The sequence below is a fragment of the Oncorhynchus tshawytscha genome, linkage group LG10 (genome assembly GCF_018296145.1).
Source record: "Oncorhynchus tshawytscha isolate Ot180627B linkage group LG10, Otsh_v2.0, whole genome shotgun sequence".
Lineage (NCBI taxonomy): Eukaryota > Metazoa > Chordata > Actinopteri > Salmoniformes > Salmonidae > Oncorhynchus > Oncorhynchus tshawytscha.
Genome location: NC_056438.1, coordinates 603,271 through 618,464, shown reverse-complemented (window position 1 = coordinate 618,464; position 15,194 = coordinate 603,271). Strand labels below are relative to the sequence as shown.

The window sequence follows — 15,194 nt, the reverse complement described above, 5'->3', positions numbered from 1 at the left end:
CTGTTTTACCCTCTCTCTCTGTTTTACCCTCTCTCTCGCTCTCTCTCTCTCTCTGTTTTACCCTCTCTCTCTCTGTTTTACCCTCTCTCTCTGTTTTACCCTCTCTCTCTCTCTCTCTCTGTTTTACCCTCTCTCTATCTCTCCCCCCCTCTCTCTCTCTTTCTGTTTTATCCCCTCCCTCTCGTTCCTAAGATGTCCATATAGACCTGATCATGTTATCAGAGTCAGTCTCTCTAGAAGTCAGGTTTTAAATCAGAGTCAGTCTCTCTAGAAGCAGTCAGGTTTTAAATCAGTCAGTCTCTCTAGAAGTCATGTTTTAAATCAGAGTCAGTCTCTCTAGAAGTCAGGTTTTAAATCAAAGTTAGTCTCTAGAAGTCAGGTTTTAAATCAGAGTCAGTCTCTCTAGAAGTCAGGTTTTAAATCAGAGTTTGTCTCTCTAGAAGTCAGGTTTTAAATCAGAGTCAGTCTCTCTAGAAGAAGTCAGGTTGTAAATCAGAGTCAGTCTCTCTAGAAGCAGTCAGTCTACAAGGTCCAGCACCACACCTCAGTCAGAGGGAATATCTGGGAAAACCTGATTGGGCGAAATCCTTTATCCCAAACAGTGTTCCAGAGGAGAAATCTTCCACAGTATTCCAACGGTATTCCCAGAGGATCCCGGCAGTATTGTAAAAGTTAATGTCCAGTGTTCCTGTGGACTCCAACAAGGCAGTATTATAAAACCAAGTTAATGTTGAGTATTCCCGTGGACTCCAACAAGGCAGTATTATAAAACAAAGTTAATGTCCAGTATTCCAACAAGGCAGTATTATAAAACCAAGTTAATGTCGAGTATTCCAACAAGGCAGTATTATAAAACCAAGTTAATGTCGAGTATTCCAACAAGGCAGTATTGTAAAACCAAGTTAATGTTCAGTATTCCAACAAGGCAGTATTGTAAAACCAAGTTAATGTCCAGTATTCCTGTGGACTCCAACAAGGCAGTATTATAAAACTGAAGGAATCTCTCAGGAGAGAGTTCATGTCCGTCTCTCTCTCCGTCTTCCTGATTGGTTGAAGAGTACACACACATCTATTGTGTCATCACAGTGGAACCGAGTACAATGATTGGCTTGGGACACCGTTGGCGTAGTGACATCGTCACAACTGGTACGTGGTTGGCTGGTGGCTTGTTGAAGGGCTTTGGTGTGATTGGCCAGTATGGAAGGGTGGGGGGAGCTTCCAGGAGGCTGTGATAGGTGATTGGTCAGTATCTGAGTGTGGGAGGAGTTTTGAGAACTCTAAGGGTCTGGATGGAAGAGAGAATCTTCTTCTGGTGTCCCGCTAGAGTCACTCCTATACGCAACAGGTCCCTAGAGGAGGAGGAGGAGGAAGAGGAAGAGGAGGAGAGAGAGAGAGAGAGAGAGAGAGAGAGGGAGAGAGGGAGAGAGAGAGAGAGTTTAATAATTGTGTGAGTGTGCTCTGTGTAGTGTGTAATGTGTAGTGTGTAGTATGTAGTGTGTAATACGTACTCTGTAGAGATCTGTGCGATGACCTCCAGGTTGGTGAATCCTGCCTGTGTAAAGCTCTCTTCATAACGAGACATCTTGATAGCATGAAGCCACTCTGAGACAGACCCACAGGCTGACAGGGGAGGGGGGGGGCGCTGGTCTAACAGGGGCTGGGAGGAACTGGGGGAGAAGAGGGGGAGACATTATGAATCATGATGAGGTTGTTTTACTGTAGGGGAGAAGAGGGGGCGACATTATGAATCATGATGAGGTTGTTTTACTGTAGGGGAGAAGAGGGGGAGACATTATGAATCATGATGAGGTTGTTTTACTGTAACATGGATTGACAGGTTGAGGAGAGGTGTAACAGGAGAGGAGAGACACTATATACCCAAAGAGGAGGAGAGAGAAATGAAAGGTTATAACCTGAAGGGAGTTTGGCTCATATTAATATCATAGTCATATCTGTGTCCAACACCCCCCCGAGACACACTCTCTCTCTTACCCAGGTCCGTCCGGCTGTGTGATCTTCAGGGAGGCGGGGTTTCTGATCAGCCTATCGAGCGCTGAGACTACGTTGGCGAATCGTGGACGAGCAGCTCTCTCTTTCTGCCAACAGTCCAACATGAGGGAGTGGAGAGAGGAGGGACACTCCGGTGGGGGGCAGACGGTAGTCCTGTTCTATAGCATTGATCACCTGGTGGGGGGTCAGTGTTAGGTAGGGAGTGGAGAGGAGAGACACTCTGGTGGGGGAGGGGGCAGACGGTAGTCCTGTTCTATAGCATTGATCACCTGGTGGGGGGGGTCAGTGTTAGGTAGGGAGTGGAGAGAGGAGGGACACTGGTGGGGGGTTTCAGTGTTAGGTAGGGAGTGGGACACTAGTGGAGGGGGTCAGTGTTAGGTAGGGAGTGGAGAGAGGAGGGACACTGTTGGGGGGTCAGTGTTAGGTAGGAGTGGGACACTAGTGGTGGGGGGGTCAGTGTTAGGTAGGAGTGGAGAGAGGAGGGACACTGGTGGGGGGTCAGTGTTAGGTAGGGAGTGGGACACTAGTGGGGGGTCAGTGTTAGGTAGGGAGTGGGACACTAGTGGTGGGGGTCCGTGTTAGGTAGGAGTGACACTAGTGGGGGGTCAGTGTTAGGTAGGGAGTGGACACTAGTGGGGGATCAGTGTTAGGTAGGGAGTGCGACACTAGTGGTGGGGGTCAGTATTAGGTAGGGAGTGGGACACTAGTGGTGGGGGTTCAGTGTTAGGTAGGAGTGGGACACTAGTGGGGGGATCAGTGTTAGGTAGGGGACACTGGGACACTAGTGGGGGGACAGTGTTAGGTAGGAGTGGGACACTAGTGGGGGGCAGTGTTAGGTAGGGAGTGGGACACTAGTGGTGGGGGGGGTCAGTGTTAGGTAGGAGTGGGACACTAGTAGGGGGGTCAGTGTTAGGTAGGAGTGGGACACTAGTGGTGGTGGGGGTTCAGTGTTAGGTAGGAGTGGGACAGGTAGGGAGTGGGACACTAGTAGGGGTCAGTGTTAGGTAGGAGTGGGACACTAGTGGTGGTGGGGGTTCAGTGTTAGGTAGGAGTGGGACACAAGTGGGGGGTTCAGTGTTAGGTAGGGAGTGGGACACTAGTGGTGGTGGGGGTCAGTGTTAGGTAGGGAGTGGGACACTAGTGGGGGGTTCAGTGTTAGGTAGGGAGTGGGACACTAGTGGTGGGGGGCCAGTGTTAGGTAGGGAGTGGGACACTAGTGGCGGGGCCAGTGTTAGGTAGGGAGTGGGACACTAGTTGGGGGTCAGTGTTAGGTAGGGAGTGGGACACTAGTGGGGGGTCAGTGTTAGGTAGGAGTGGGAGACTAGTCGTGGGGGGTCAGTGTTAGGTAGGGAGTGGGACACTAGTGGGGGGTCAGTGTTAGGTAGGGAGTGGGACACTAGTGGTGGGGGTCAGTGTTAGGTAGGGAGTGGGACACTAGTGGGGGGTTCAGTGTTAGGTAGGGAGTGGGACACTAGTGGGGGTCAGTGTTAGGTAGGGAGTGGGACACTAGTGGGGGATCAGTGTTAGGTAGGGAGTGGGACACTAGTGGGGGGGTCAGTGTTAGGTAGGGAGTGGGACACTGGTGGGGGTCAGTGTTAGGTAGGGAGTGGGACACTAGTGGGGGGCAGTGTTAGGTAGGGGAGTGGGACACTAGTGGTGGTGGGGGTTCAGTGTTAGGTAGGGAGTGGGACACTAGTGGTGGGGGGTTCAGTGTTAGGTAGGGAGTGGGACACTAGTGGGGGGGTCAGTGTTAGGTAGGAGTGGGACACTAGTGGAGGGGTCAGTGTTAGGTAGGAGGTGGAGGACACTGGTAAAATCAGTGTTAGGTAGGGAGTGGGACACTAGTGGTAGGGTCAGTGTTAGGTAGGAGTGGGACACTAGTGGTAGGGGGTCAGTGTTAGGTAGGGAGTGGGACACTAGTGGTAAGTCAGTGTTAGGTAGGAGTGGGACACTAGTGGTGGGGTCAGTGTTAGGTAGGGAGTGGGACACTAGTGGGGGGTCAGTGTTAGGTAGGGAGTGGGACACTAGTGGTGGGGTCAGTGTTAGGTAGGGAGTGGGACACTAGTGGTGGGGTCAGTGTTAGGTAGGGAGTGGGACACTAGTGGGGGGTCAGTGTTAGTCAGTGTTAGGTAGGTAGAGTGGACACTAGTGGTGGGGGTCAGTGTTAGGTAGGGGGAGTGGGACACTAGTGGTGGGGGGTCAGTGTTAGGTAGGGAGTGGGACACTAGTGGTGGGGGTCAGTGTTAGGTAGGGAGTGGGACACTAGTGGGGGGATCAGTGTTAGGTAGGGAGTGGGACACTAGTGGGGGTCAGTGTTAGGTAGGGAGTGGGACACTAGTGGGGGGTCAGTGTTAGGTAGGGAGTGGGACACTAGTGGGGGGGGTCAGTGTTAGGTAGGGAGTGGACACTAGTGGGGGTCAGTGTTAGGTAGGGAGTGGGACACTAGTGGTGGGGGGTCAGTGTTAGGTAGGGAGTGGGACACTAGTGGTGGGGGGTCAGTGTTAGGTAGGGAGTGGGACACTAGTGGTGGGGTCAGTGTTAGGTAGGAGTGGGACACTAGTGGTGGGGTCAGTGTTAGGTAGGGAGTGGGACACTAGTGGGGGGGGTCAGTGTTAGGTAGGGAGTGGGACACTAGTGGGGGTCAGTGTTAGGTAGGAGTGGACACTAGTGGTGGGGGTCAGTGTTAGGTAGGAGTGGGACACTGGTGGGGGGGTCAGTGTTAGGTAGGGAGTGGGACACTAGTGGGGGGTCAGTGTTAGGTAGGAGTGGGACACTAGTGGGGGGGAGTCAGTGTTAGGTAGGGAGTGGGACACTAGTGGGGGGGTCAGTGTTAGGTAGGAGTGGGACACTAGTGGGGGGTCAGTGTTAGGTAGGGAGTGGGACACTAGTGGTGGGGGTTCAGTGTTAGGTAGGGAGTGGGACACTAGTGGGGGTCAGTGTTAGGTAGGGAGTGGGACACTAGTGGGGGGGTCAGTGTTAGGTAGGAGTGGGACACTAGTGGGGGGTCAGTGTTAGGTAGGGAGTGGACACTAGTGGGGGTCAGTGTTAGGTAGGGAGTGGGACACTAGTAGAGGTCAGTGTTAGGTAGGGAGTGGGACACTAGTGGGGGTCAGTGTTAGGTAGGGAGTGGGACACTAGTGGGGGGGTCAGTGTTAGGTAGGGAGTGGGACACTAGTGGGGGGGTCAGTGTTAGGTAGGGGTGGGACACTAGTGGGGGGGTCAGTGTTAGGTAGGGAGTGGGACACTAGTGGTGGGGGTTCAGTGTTAGGTAGGGAGTGGGACACTAGTGGGGGGGTCAGTGTTAGGTAGGGAGTGGGACACTAGTGGGGGTCAGTGTTAGGTAGGGAGTGGACACTAGTGGGGGGTCAGTGTTAGGTAGGGAGTGGGACACTAGTGGGGGGGTCAGTGTTAGGTAGGAGTGGGAGTGGGACACTAGTGGTGGGGGTCAGTGTTAGGTAGGGAGTGGGACACTAGTGGTGGGGGTCAGTGTTAGGTAGGGAGTGGGACACTAGTGGTGGGGGTCAGTGTTAGGTAGGGAGTGGGACACTAGTGGGGGGTCAGTGTTAGGTAGGGAGTGGGACACTAGTGGGGGGTCAGTGTTAGGTAGGGAGGGGACACTGAGTGGGGGTCAGTGTTAGGTAGGGAGTGGGACACTAGTGGGGGGGGGATCAGTGTTAGGTAGGGAGTGGGACACTAGTGGGGGGTCAGTGTTAGGTAGGGAGTGGGACACTAGTGGTGGGGTCAGTGTTAGGTAGGGAGTGGGACACTAGTGGGGGGGGTCAGTGTTAGGTAGGGAGTGGGACACTAGTGGGGGGTCAGTGTTAGGTAGGGAGTGGGACACTAGTGGTGGGGGTCAGTGTTAGGTAGGGAGTGGGACACTAGTGGGGGTCAGTGTTAGGTAGGAGTGGGACACTAGTGGGGGGGTCAGTGTTAGGTAGGGAGTGGGACACTAGTGGTGGGATCAGTGTTAGGTAGGAGTGGACACTAGTGGTGGGGTCAGTGTTAGGTAGGAGTGGGACACTAGTGGGGGGGTCAGTGTTAGGTAGGGAGTGGGACACTAGTGGGGGGTCAGTGTTAGGTAGGGAGTGGGACACTAGTGGGGAGTCAGTGTTAGGTAGGGAGTGGGACACTAGTGGGGGTCAGTGTTAGGTAGGGAGTGGGACACTAGTGGTGGGGTCAGTGTTAGGTAGGGAGTGGACACTAGTGGGGGGTCAGTGTTAGGTAGGGAGTGGGACACTAGTGGGGGGTCAGTGTTAGGTAGGGAGGGGACACTAGTGGGGGTCAGTGTTAGGTAGGAGTGGGACACTAGTGGTGGGGGTCAGTGTTAGGTAGGGAGTGGGACACTAGTAGGGGGGTCAGTGTTAGGTAGGGAGGGGACACTAGTGGGGGGGTCAGTGTTAGGTAGGGAGTGGGACACTAGTGGTGGGGGTCAGTGTTAGGTAGGGGTAGGACACTAGTGGTGGGGGTCAGTGTTAGGTAGGGAGTGGGACACTAGTGGTGGGGGTCAGTGTTAGGTAGGGAGTGGGACACTAGTGGGGGGGGGTCAGTGTTAGGTAGGGAGTGGGACACTAGTGGGGGGGGTCAGTGTTAGGTAGGGAGTGGGACACTAGTGGGGGTCAGTGTTAGGTAGGGAGTGGGACACTAGTGGTGGTGGGGGGTCAGTGTTAGGTAGGGAGTGGGACACTAGTGGGGGGTCAGTGTTAGGTAGGGAGTGGGACACTAGTGGGGGGATCAGTGTTAGGTAGGGAGTGCGACACTAGTGGTGGATCAGTGTTAGGTAGGGAGTGGGACACTAGTGGTGGGGGTCAGTGTTAGGTAGGGAGTGGACACTAGTGGGGTCAGTGTTAGGTAGGGAGGTGGGACACTAGTGGGGGGATCAGTGTTAGGTAGGGAGTGACACTAGTGGTGGGGGGTCAGTGTTAGGTAGGAGTGGGACACTAGTGGGGGGTCAGTGTTAGGTAGGAGTGGGACACTAGTGGTGGGGAGTCAGTGTTAGGTAGGGAGTGGACACTAGTGGTGGGAGTCAGTGTTAGGTAGGGAGTGGACACTAGTGGGGGGGTCAGTGTTAGGTAGGGAGTGGGACACTAGTGGGGGGGGTCAGTGTTAGGTAGGGAGTGGGACACTAGTGGTGGGTCAGTGTTAGGTAGGAGTGGGACACTAGTGGTGGGGGTCAGTGTTAGGTAGGGAGTGGGACACTAGTGGGGGGTCAGTGTTAGGTAGGGAGTGGGACACTAGTGGTGGGGGTCAGTGTTAGGTAGGGAGTGGACACTGGTGGGGGGTCAGTGTTAGGTAGGAGTGGACACTAGTGGTGGGGGGTCAGTGTTAGGTAGGGAGTGGGACACTGTGGTGGGGGTCAGTGTTAGGTAGGGAGTGGGACACTAGTGGGGGGTCAGTGTTAGGTAGGGAGTGGGACACTAGTGGGGGGGTCAGTGTTAGGTAGGGAGTGGGACACTAGTGGTGGGAGTCAGTGTTAGGTAGGGAGTGGGACACTAGTGGTGGGGGTCAGTGTTAGGTAGGGAGTGGGACACTAGTGGGGGGTCAGTGTTAGGTAGGGAGTGGGACACTAGTGGGGGGGTCAGTGTTAGGTAGGGAAGTGGGACACTAGTGGGGGGTCAGTGTTAGGTAGGGAAGTGGGACACTAGTGGGGGTCAGTGTTAGGTAGGTGGGACACTAGTGGGAGGGTCAGTGTTAGGTAGGGAGTGGGACACTAGTGGTGGGGGGGTCAGTGTTAGGTAGGGAGTGGGACACTAGTGGGGTGGGGGGTCAGTGTTAGGTAGGGAGTGGGACACTAGTGGTGGCGTCAGTGTTAGGTAGGGAGTGGGACACTAGTGGTGGGGGGGGTCAGTGTTAGGTAGGGAGTGGGACACTAGTGGTGAGAAGTCGTGTTAGGTAGGAGTGGGACACTAGTGGTGGGTTCAGTGTTAGGTAGGGAGTGGGACACTAGTGGGGGTCAGTGTTAGGTAGGGAGTGGGACACTAGTGGTGGGGGTTCAGTGTTAGGTAGGAGTGGGACACTAGTGGTGGGGGTCAGTGTTAGGTAGGGAGTGGGACACTAGTGGTGGGGTCAGTGTTAGGTAGGAGTGGGACACTAGTGGTGGGTCAGTGTTAGGTAGGGAGTGGGACACTAGTGTGGGGTCAGTGTTAGGTAGGGAGTGGGACACTAGTGGGAGCAGTGTTAGGTAGGGAGTGGGACACTAGTGGTGGTGGAGTTCAGTGTTAGGTAGGGAGTGGGACACTAGTGGAGAAGGGGGTCAGTGTTAGGTAGGAGTGGGACACTGAGTGGGGGTCAGTGTTAGGTAGGGAGTGGGACACTAGTGGTGGGGGTCAGTGTTAGGTAGGGAGTGGGACACACTGGGGGGTCAGTGTTAGGTAGGAGTGGGACACTAGTGGTGAGAGGTCAGTGTTAGGTAGGGAGTGGGACACTAGTGGGGGTCAGTGTTAGGTAGGGAGTGGGACACTAGTGGGGGTCAGTGTTAGGTAGGGAGTGGGACACTAGTGGTGGGGAGTCAGTGTTAGGTAGGGAGTGGGACACTAGTGTGGGGAGTCAGTGTTAGGTAGGGAGTGGGACACTAGTGGTGGGGTCAGTGTTAGGTAGGGAGTGGGACACTAGTGGTGGGGTCAGTGTTAGGTAGGGAGTGGGACACTAATGGTGGGGTCAGTGTTAGGTAGGGAGTGGGACACTAGTGGGGGGGGGTCAGTGTTAGGTAGGGAGTGGGACACTAGTGGAGGTCAGTGTTAGGTAGGGAGTGGGACACTAGTGGAGGGGTCAGTGTTAGGTAGGGAGTGGGACACTAGTGGGAAGTCAGTGTTAGGTAGGAGTGGGACACTAGTGGTGGGGGTCAGTGTTAGGTAGGGAGTGGGACACTAGTGGGGGGTCAGTGTTAGGTAGGGAGTGGGACACTAGTGGGGGGGTCAGTGTTAGGTAGGGAGTGGGACACTAGTGGTGGAGGTCAGTGTTAGGTAGGGAAGTGGGACACTAGTGGTGGGGGTCAGTGTTAGGTAGGGAGTGGGACACTAGTGGGGGTCAGTGTTAGGTAGGGAGTGGGACACTAGTGGTGAGAGGTCAGTGTTAGGTAGAGTGGGACACTAGTGGGGGTCAGTGTTAGGTAGGGAGTGGGACACTAGTGGTGGGGAGTCAGTGTTAGGTAGGGAGTGGGACACTAGTGGTGGGGGGGTCAGTGTTAGGTAGGGAGTGGGACACTAGTGGTGGGGGGGCATCAGTGTTAGGTAGGGAGTGGGACACTAGTGGGGGAGTCAGTGTTAGGTAGGGAGTGGGACACTAGTGGTGGGGGTCAGTGTTAGGTAGGGAGTGGGACACTAGTGGTGGGTCAGTGTTAGGTAGGGAGTGGGACACTAGTGGTGGGGGGTCAGTGTTAGGTAGGGAGTGGGACACTAGTGGTGGGGGGGTCAGTGTTAGGTAGGGAGTGGGACACTAGTGGGGGGGTCAGTGTTAGGTAGGGAGTGGGACACTAGTGGGGGGTCAGTGTTAGGTAGGGAGTGGGACACTAGTGGTGGGGTCAGTGTTAGGTAGGGAGTGGGACACTAGTGGGGGGTCAGTGTTAGGTAGGGAGTGGGACACTAGTGGGGGGTCAGTGTTAGGTAGGGAGTGGACACTAGTGGGGGATCAGTGTTAGGTAGGAGTGGGACACTAGTGGTGGGGGTCAGTGTTAGGTAGGGAGTGGGACACTAGTGGGGGTCAGTGTTAGGTAGGAGTGGGACACTAGTGGGGGGATCAGTGTTAGGTAGGGAGTGGGACACTAGTGGGGGGTCAGTGTTAGGTAGGGAGTGGGACACTAGTGGTGGGTCAGTGTTAGGTAGGGAGTGGGACACTAGTGGGGGGTCAGTGTTAGGTAGGGAGTGGGACACTAGTGGTTCATTGTTAGGTAGGGAGTGGGACACTAGTGGTGGGGTCAGTGTTAGGTAGGGAGTGGGACACTAGTGAAGTCAGTGTTAGGTAGGGAGTGGGACACTAGTGGTAAAGTCAGTGTTAGGTAGGGAGTGGGACACTAGTGGGACAGTGTTAGGTAGGGAAGTGGGACACTAGTAGGGGTCAGTGTTAGGTAGGGAGTGGGACACTAGTGGTGGGGGTCAGTGTTAGGTAGAAGGGGACACTAGTGGTGGGAGGTCAGTGTTAGGTAGGGAGTGGGACACTAGTGGGGGTCAGTGTTAGGTAGGGAGTGGGACACTAGTGGTGGGGTCAGTGTTAGGTAGGGAGTGGGACACTAGTGGTGGGGTCAGTGTTAGGTAGGGAGTGGGACACTAGTGGTGGGGGTCAGTGTTAGGTAGGGAGTGGGACACTAGTGGGGGGTCAGTGTTAGGTAGGGAGTGGGACACTAGTGGTGGGGGGTCAGTGTTAGGTAGAGTGGGACACTAGTGGGGGTCAGTGTTAGGTAGGGAGTGGGACACTAGTAGTGGTCAGTGTTAGGTAGGGAGTGGGACACTAGTGGGGGAGTCAGTGTTAGGTAGGGTGGGACACTAGTGGTGGGGGTCAGTGTTAGGTAGGGAGTGGGACACTAGTGGGGGGTCAGTGTTAGGTAGGGAGTGGGACACTAGTGGGGGGTCAGTGTTAGGTAGGGAGTGGGACACTAGTGGTGGGGGGTCAGTGTTAGGTAGGGAGTGTGGGACACTAGTGAGGGGTCAGTGTTAGGTAGGGGTGGGACACTAGTGGAGTCAGTGTTAGGTAGGGAGTGGGACACTAGTAATTGGGGGTCAGTGTTAGGTAGGGAGTGGGACACTAGTGGTGGGTCAGTGTTAGGTAGGGAGTGGGACACTAGTGGTAGGTCAGTGTTAGGTAGGAGTGGGACACTAGTGGGGGGTCAGTGTTAGGTAGGGAGTGGGACACTAGTGGGGGTCAGTGTTAGGTAGGGAGTGGGACACTAGTGGGGGGTCAGTGTTAGGTAGGGAGTGGGACACTAGTGGTGGGGGTCAGTGTTAGGTAGGGAGTGGGACACTAGTGGTGGGGGAGTCAGTGTTAGGTAGGGAGTGGGACACTAGTGGGGGGTCAGTGTTAGGTAGGGAGTGGGACACTAGTGGTGGGGGGTCAGTGTTAGGTAGGGAGTGGGACACTAGTGGTGGGGGGTCAGTGTTAGGTAGGGAGTGGGACACTAGTGGTGGGTCAGTGTTAGGTAGGGAGTGGGACACTAGTGGTGGGGCGTCAGTGTTAGGTAGGGAGTGGGACACTAGTGGTGGGGTCAGTGTTAGGTAGGGAGTGGGACACTAGTGGGGAGTCAGTGTTAGGTAGGGAGTGTGGACACTAGTGGGACAGTGTTAGGTAGGGTGGGACACTAGTGGGGGTCAGTGTTAGGTAGGGAGTGGGACACTAGTGGAGGGTCAGTGTTAGGTAGGGAAGTGGGACACTAGTAGAGAGTCAGTGTTAGGTAGGGAGTGGGACACTAGTGGGGAGGTCAGTGTTAGGTAGGGAAGTGGGACACTAGTGGGGGGTCAGTGTTAGGTAGGGAGTGGGACACTAGTGGGGGGTCAGTGTTAGGTAGGGAGTGGGACACTAGTGGTGGGGGTCAGTGTTAGGTAGGGAGTGGGACACTAGTGGTGGGGGTCAGTGTTAGGTAGGGAGTGGGACACTAGTGGTGGGGGTCAGTGTTAGGTAGGGAGTGGGACACTAGTGGGGGTCAGTGTTAGGTAGGGAGTGGGACACTAGTGGTGGGGGTCAGTGTTAGGTAGGGAGTGGGACACTAGTGGGGGGTCAGTGTTAGGTAGGGAGTGGGACACTAGTGGGGGGTCAGTGTTAGGTAGGGAGTGGGACACTAGTGGTGGGGTCAGTGTTAGGTAGGGAGTGGGACACTAGTGGGGGGGTCAGTGTTAGGTAGGGAGTGGGACACTAGTGGGGGGTCAGTGTTAGGTAGGGAGTGGGACACTAGTGGTGGGGGTCAGTGTTAGGTAGGGAGTGGGACACTAGTGGGGGGTCAGTGTTAGGTAGGGAGTGGGACACTAGTGGTGGGGGGTCAGTGTTAGGTAGGGAGTGGGACACTAGTGGTGGGGTCAGTGTTAGGTAGGGAGTGGGACACTAGTGGGGGGGTCAGTGTTAGGTAGGGAGTGGGACACTAGTGGTGGGGGTCAGTGTTAGGTAGGGAGTGGGACACTAGTGGTGGGTCAGTGTTAGGTAGGAGTGGGACACTAGTGGGGGTCAGTGTTAGGTAGGGAGTGGGACACTAGTGGGGGATCAGTGTTAGGTAGGGAGTGGGACACTAGTGGAGGGGGTCAGTGTTAGGTAGGAGTGGGACACTAGTGGTGGGTCAGTGTTAGGTAGGGAGTGGGACACTAGTGGGGGTCAGTGTTAGGTAGGGAGTGGGACACTAGTGGGGGGTCAGTGTTAGGTAGGGAGTGGGACACTAGTGGGGGGTCAGTGTTAGGTAGGGAGTGGGACACTAGTGGGGGGGGTCAGTGTTAGGTAGGGAGTGGGACACTAGTGGGGTCAGTGTTAGGTAGGGAGTGGGACACTAGTGGTGGGGTCAGTGTTAGGTAGGGAGTGGGACACTAGTAGGGGTCAGTGTTAGGAGGGAGTGGGACACTAGTGGTGGGGGTCAGTGTTAGGTAGGGAGTGGGACACTAGTGGTGGGTCAGTGTTAGGTAGGGAGTGGGACACTAGTGGTGGGGTCAGTGTTAGGTAGGGAGTGGGACACTAGTGGGTCAGTGTTAGGTAGGGAGTGGGACACTAGTGGGGGGGTCAGTGTTAGGTAGGGAGTGGACACTAGTGGGGGGGTCAGTGTTAGGTAGGGAGTGGGACACTAGTGGTGGGGTCAGTGTTAGGTAGGGAGTGGGACACTAGTGGTGGGGGTCAGTGTTAGGTAGGAGTGGGACACTAGTGGGGGGTCAGTGTTAGGTAGGGAGTGGGACACTAGTGGGGGTCAGTGTTAGGTAGGTAGTGGGACACTAGTGGTGGGGGTCAGTGTTAGGTAGGGAGTGGGACACTAGTGGTGGGGGTCAGTGTTAGGTAGGGAGTGGGACACTAGTGGGGGGTCAGTGTTAGGTAGGGAGTGGGACACTAGTGGTGGGGGTCAGTGTTAGGTAGGGAGTGGGACACTAGTGGTGGGGGGTCAGTGTTAGGTAGGGAGTGGGACACTAGTGGGGGTCAGTGTTAGGTAGGGAGTGGACACTAGTGGGGGGGGGGTCAGTGTTAGGTAGGGAGTGGGACACTAGTGGTGGGGGGGTCAGTGTTAGGTAGGGAGTGGGACACTAGTGGGGGGGTCAGTGTTAGGTAGGGGTGGACACTAGTGGGGGTCAGTGTTAGGTAGGGAGTGGGACACTAGTGGGGGGGGGTCAGTGTTAGGTAGGGAGTGGGACACTAGTGGGGGGGTCAGTGTTAGGTAGGGAGTGGGACACTAGTGGTGGGGTCAGTGTTAGGTAGGGAGTGGGACACTAGTGGTGGGGGTCAGTGTTAGGTAGGGAGTGGGACACTAGTGGTGGGGTCAGTGTTAGGTAGGGAGTGGGACACTAGTGGACACAGTGTTAGGTAGGGAGTGGGACACTAGTGGTGAAGTGTTAGGTAGTGTTAGGGTGGGGGGGTGTTAGGTAGGGAGGACACTAGTGGTGGTCAGTGTTAGGTAGGGAGTGGGACACTAGTGGTGGTGGGTCAGTGTTAGGTAGGGAGTGGGACACTAGTGGTGGGGGGGTCAGTGTTAGGTAGGGAGTGGGACACTAGTGGTGGTGGGTCAGTGTTAGGTAGGGAGTGGGACACTAGTGGTGGGTCAGTGTTAGGTAGGGAGTGGGACACTAGTGGTGGTGGGGGTCAGTGTTAGGTAGGGAGTGGGACACTAGTGGTGGGGGGGTTCAGTGTTAGGTAGGGAGTGGGACACTAGTGGTGGGGGGGTCAGTGTTAGGTAGGGAGTGGGACACTAGTGGGGGTGGTCAGTGTTAGGTAGGGACACTAGTGGGAGGTAGGGAGTGGGACACTAGTGGTGGTGTTCAGTGTTAGGTAGGGAGTGGGACACTAGTGGGGGGGTCAGTGTTAGGTAGGTGGGACACTAGTGGTGGGGGTTCAGTGTTAGGTAGGGAGTGGGACACTAGTGGTGGGGTCAGTGTTAGGTAGGGAGTTAGTGGGGGGTCAGTGTTAGGTAGGGAGTGGGACACTAGTGGTGGGGGTCAGTGTTAGGTAGGGAGTGGGACACTAGTGGGGGGTCAGTGTTAGGTAGGGAGTGGGACACTAGTGGTGGGGGGTCAGTGTTAGGTAGGGAGTGGGACACTAGTGGTGGGGTCAGTGTTAGGTAGGGAGTGGGACACTAGTGGTGGGGGTCAGTGTTAGGTAGGGAGTGGGACACTAGTGACAGTGTTAGGTAGGGAGTGGGACACTAGTGGGGGGGTTCAGTGTTAGGTAGGTAGTGGGACACTAGTGGTGGTGGGGGGTCAGTGTTAGGTAGGGAGTGGGACACTAGTGGTGGGTCAGTGTTAGGTAGGGAGTGGGACACTAGTGGTGGGGGTCAGTGTTAGGTAGGGAGTGGGACACTATTGGTGGACACTAATGGGACAGTGTTAGGTAGGGAGTGGGACACTAGTGGGGGTCAGTGTTAGGTAGGGAGTGGGACACTAGTGGGGGTCAGTGTTAGGTAGGGAGTGGGACACTAGTGGGGGTCAGTGTTAGGTAGGAGTGGGACACTAGTGGTGGGGGTCAGTGTTAGGTAGGAGTGGGACACTAGTGGTGGGTCAGTGTTAGGTAGGAGTGGGACACTAGTGGTGGGGTCAGTGTTAGGTAGGAGTGGGACACTAGTGGTGGGGGTCAGTGTTAGGTAGGGAGTGGGACACTAGTGGTGGGGGTCAGTGTTAGGTAGGGAGTGGGACACTGGTGGTGGGGGTCAGTGTTAGGTAGGGAGTGGGACACTAGTGGGGGGTCAGTGTTAGGTAGGTGGGACACTAGTGGGGGGTCAGTGTTAGGTAGGAGTGGGACACTAGTGGGGGGGGTCAGTGTTAGGTAGGGAGTGGGACACTAGTGGTGGGGGGTCAGTGTTAGGTAGGGAGTGGGACACTAGTGGTGGGGGGTTCAGTGTTAGGTAGGGAGTGGGACACTAGTGGTGGGGGTCAGTGTTAGGTATAGAGTGGGACACTAGTGGGGGGGTCAGTGTTAGGTAGGGAGTGGGACACTAGTGGTGGGGGGTCAGTGTTAGGTAGGGAGTGGGACACTAGTGGTGGGGGTCAGTGTTAGGTAGGGAGTGGGACACTAGTGGTGGGGGGTGTTAG

At 55.6% G+C, this 15,194-nt stretch overlaps 1 pseudogene; it reads right to left on the bottom strand.

Annotated features, from left to right (window-relative positions):
- Positions 1 to 303: 303 nt before the first annotated feature.
- The window catches only part of LOC112241859, a 76,288-nt pseudogene continuing 61,397 nt past the window's right edge, over positions 304 to 15,194 (bottom strand).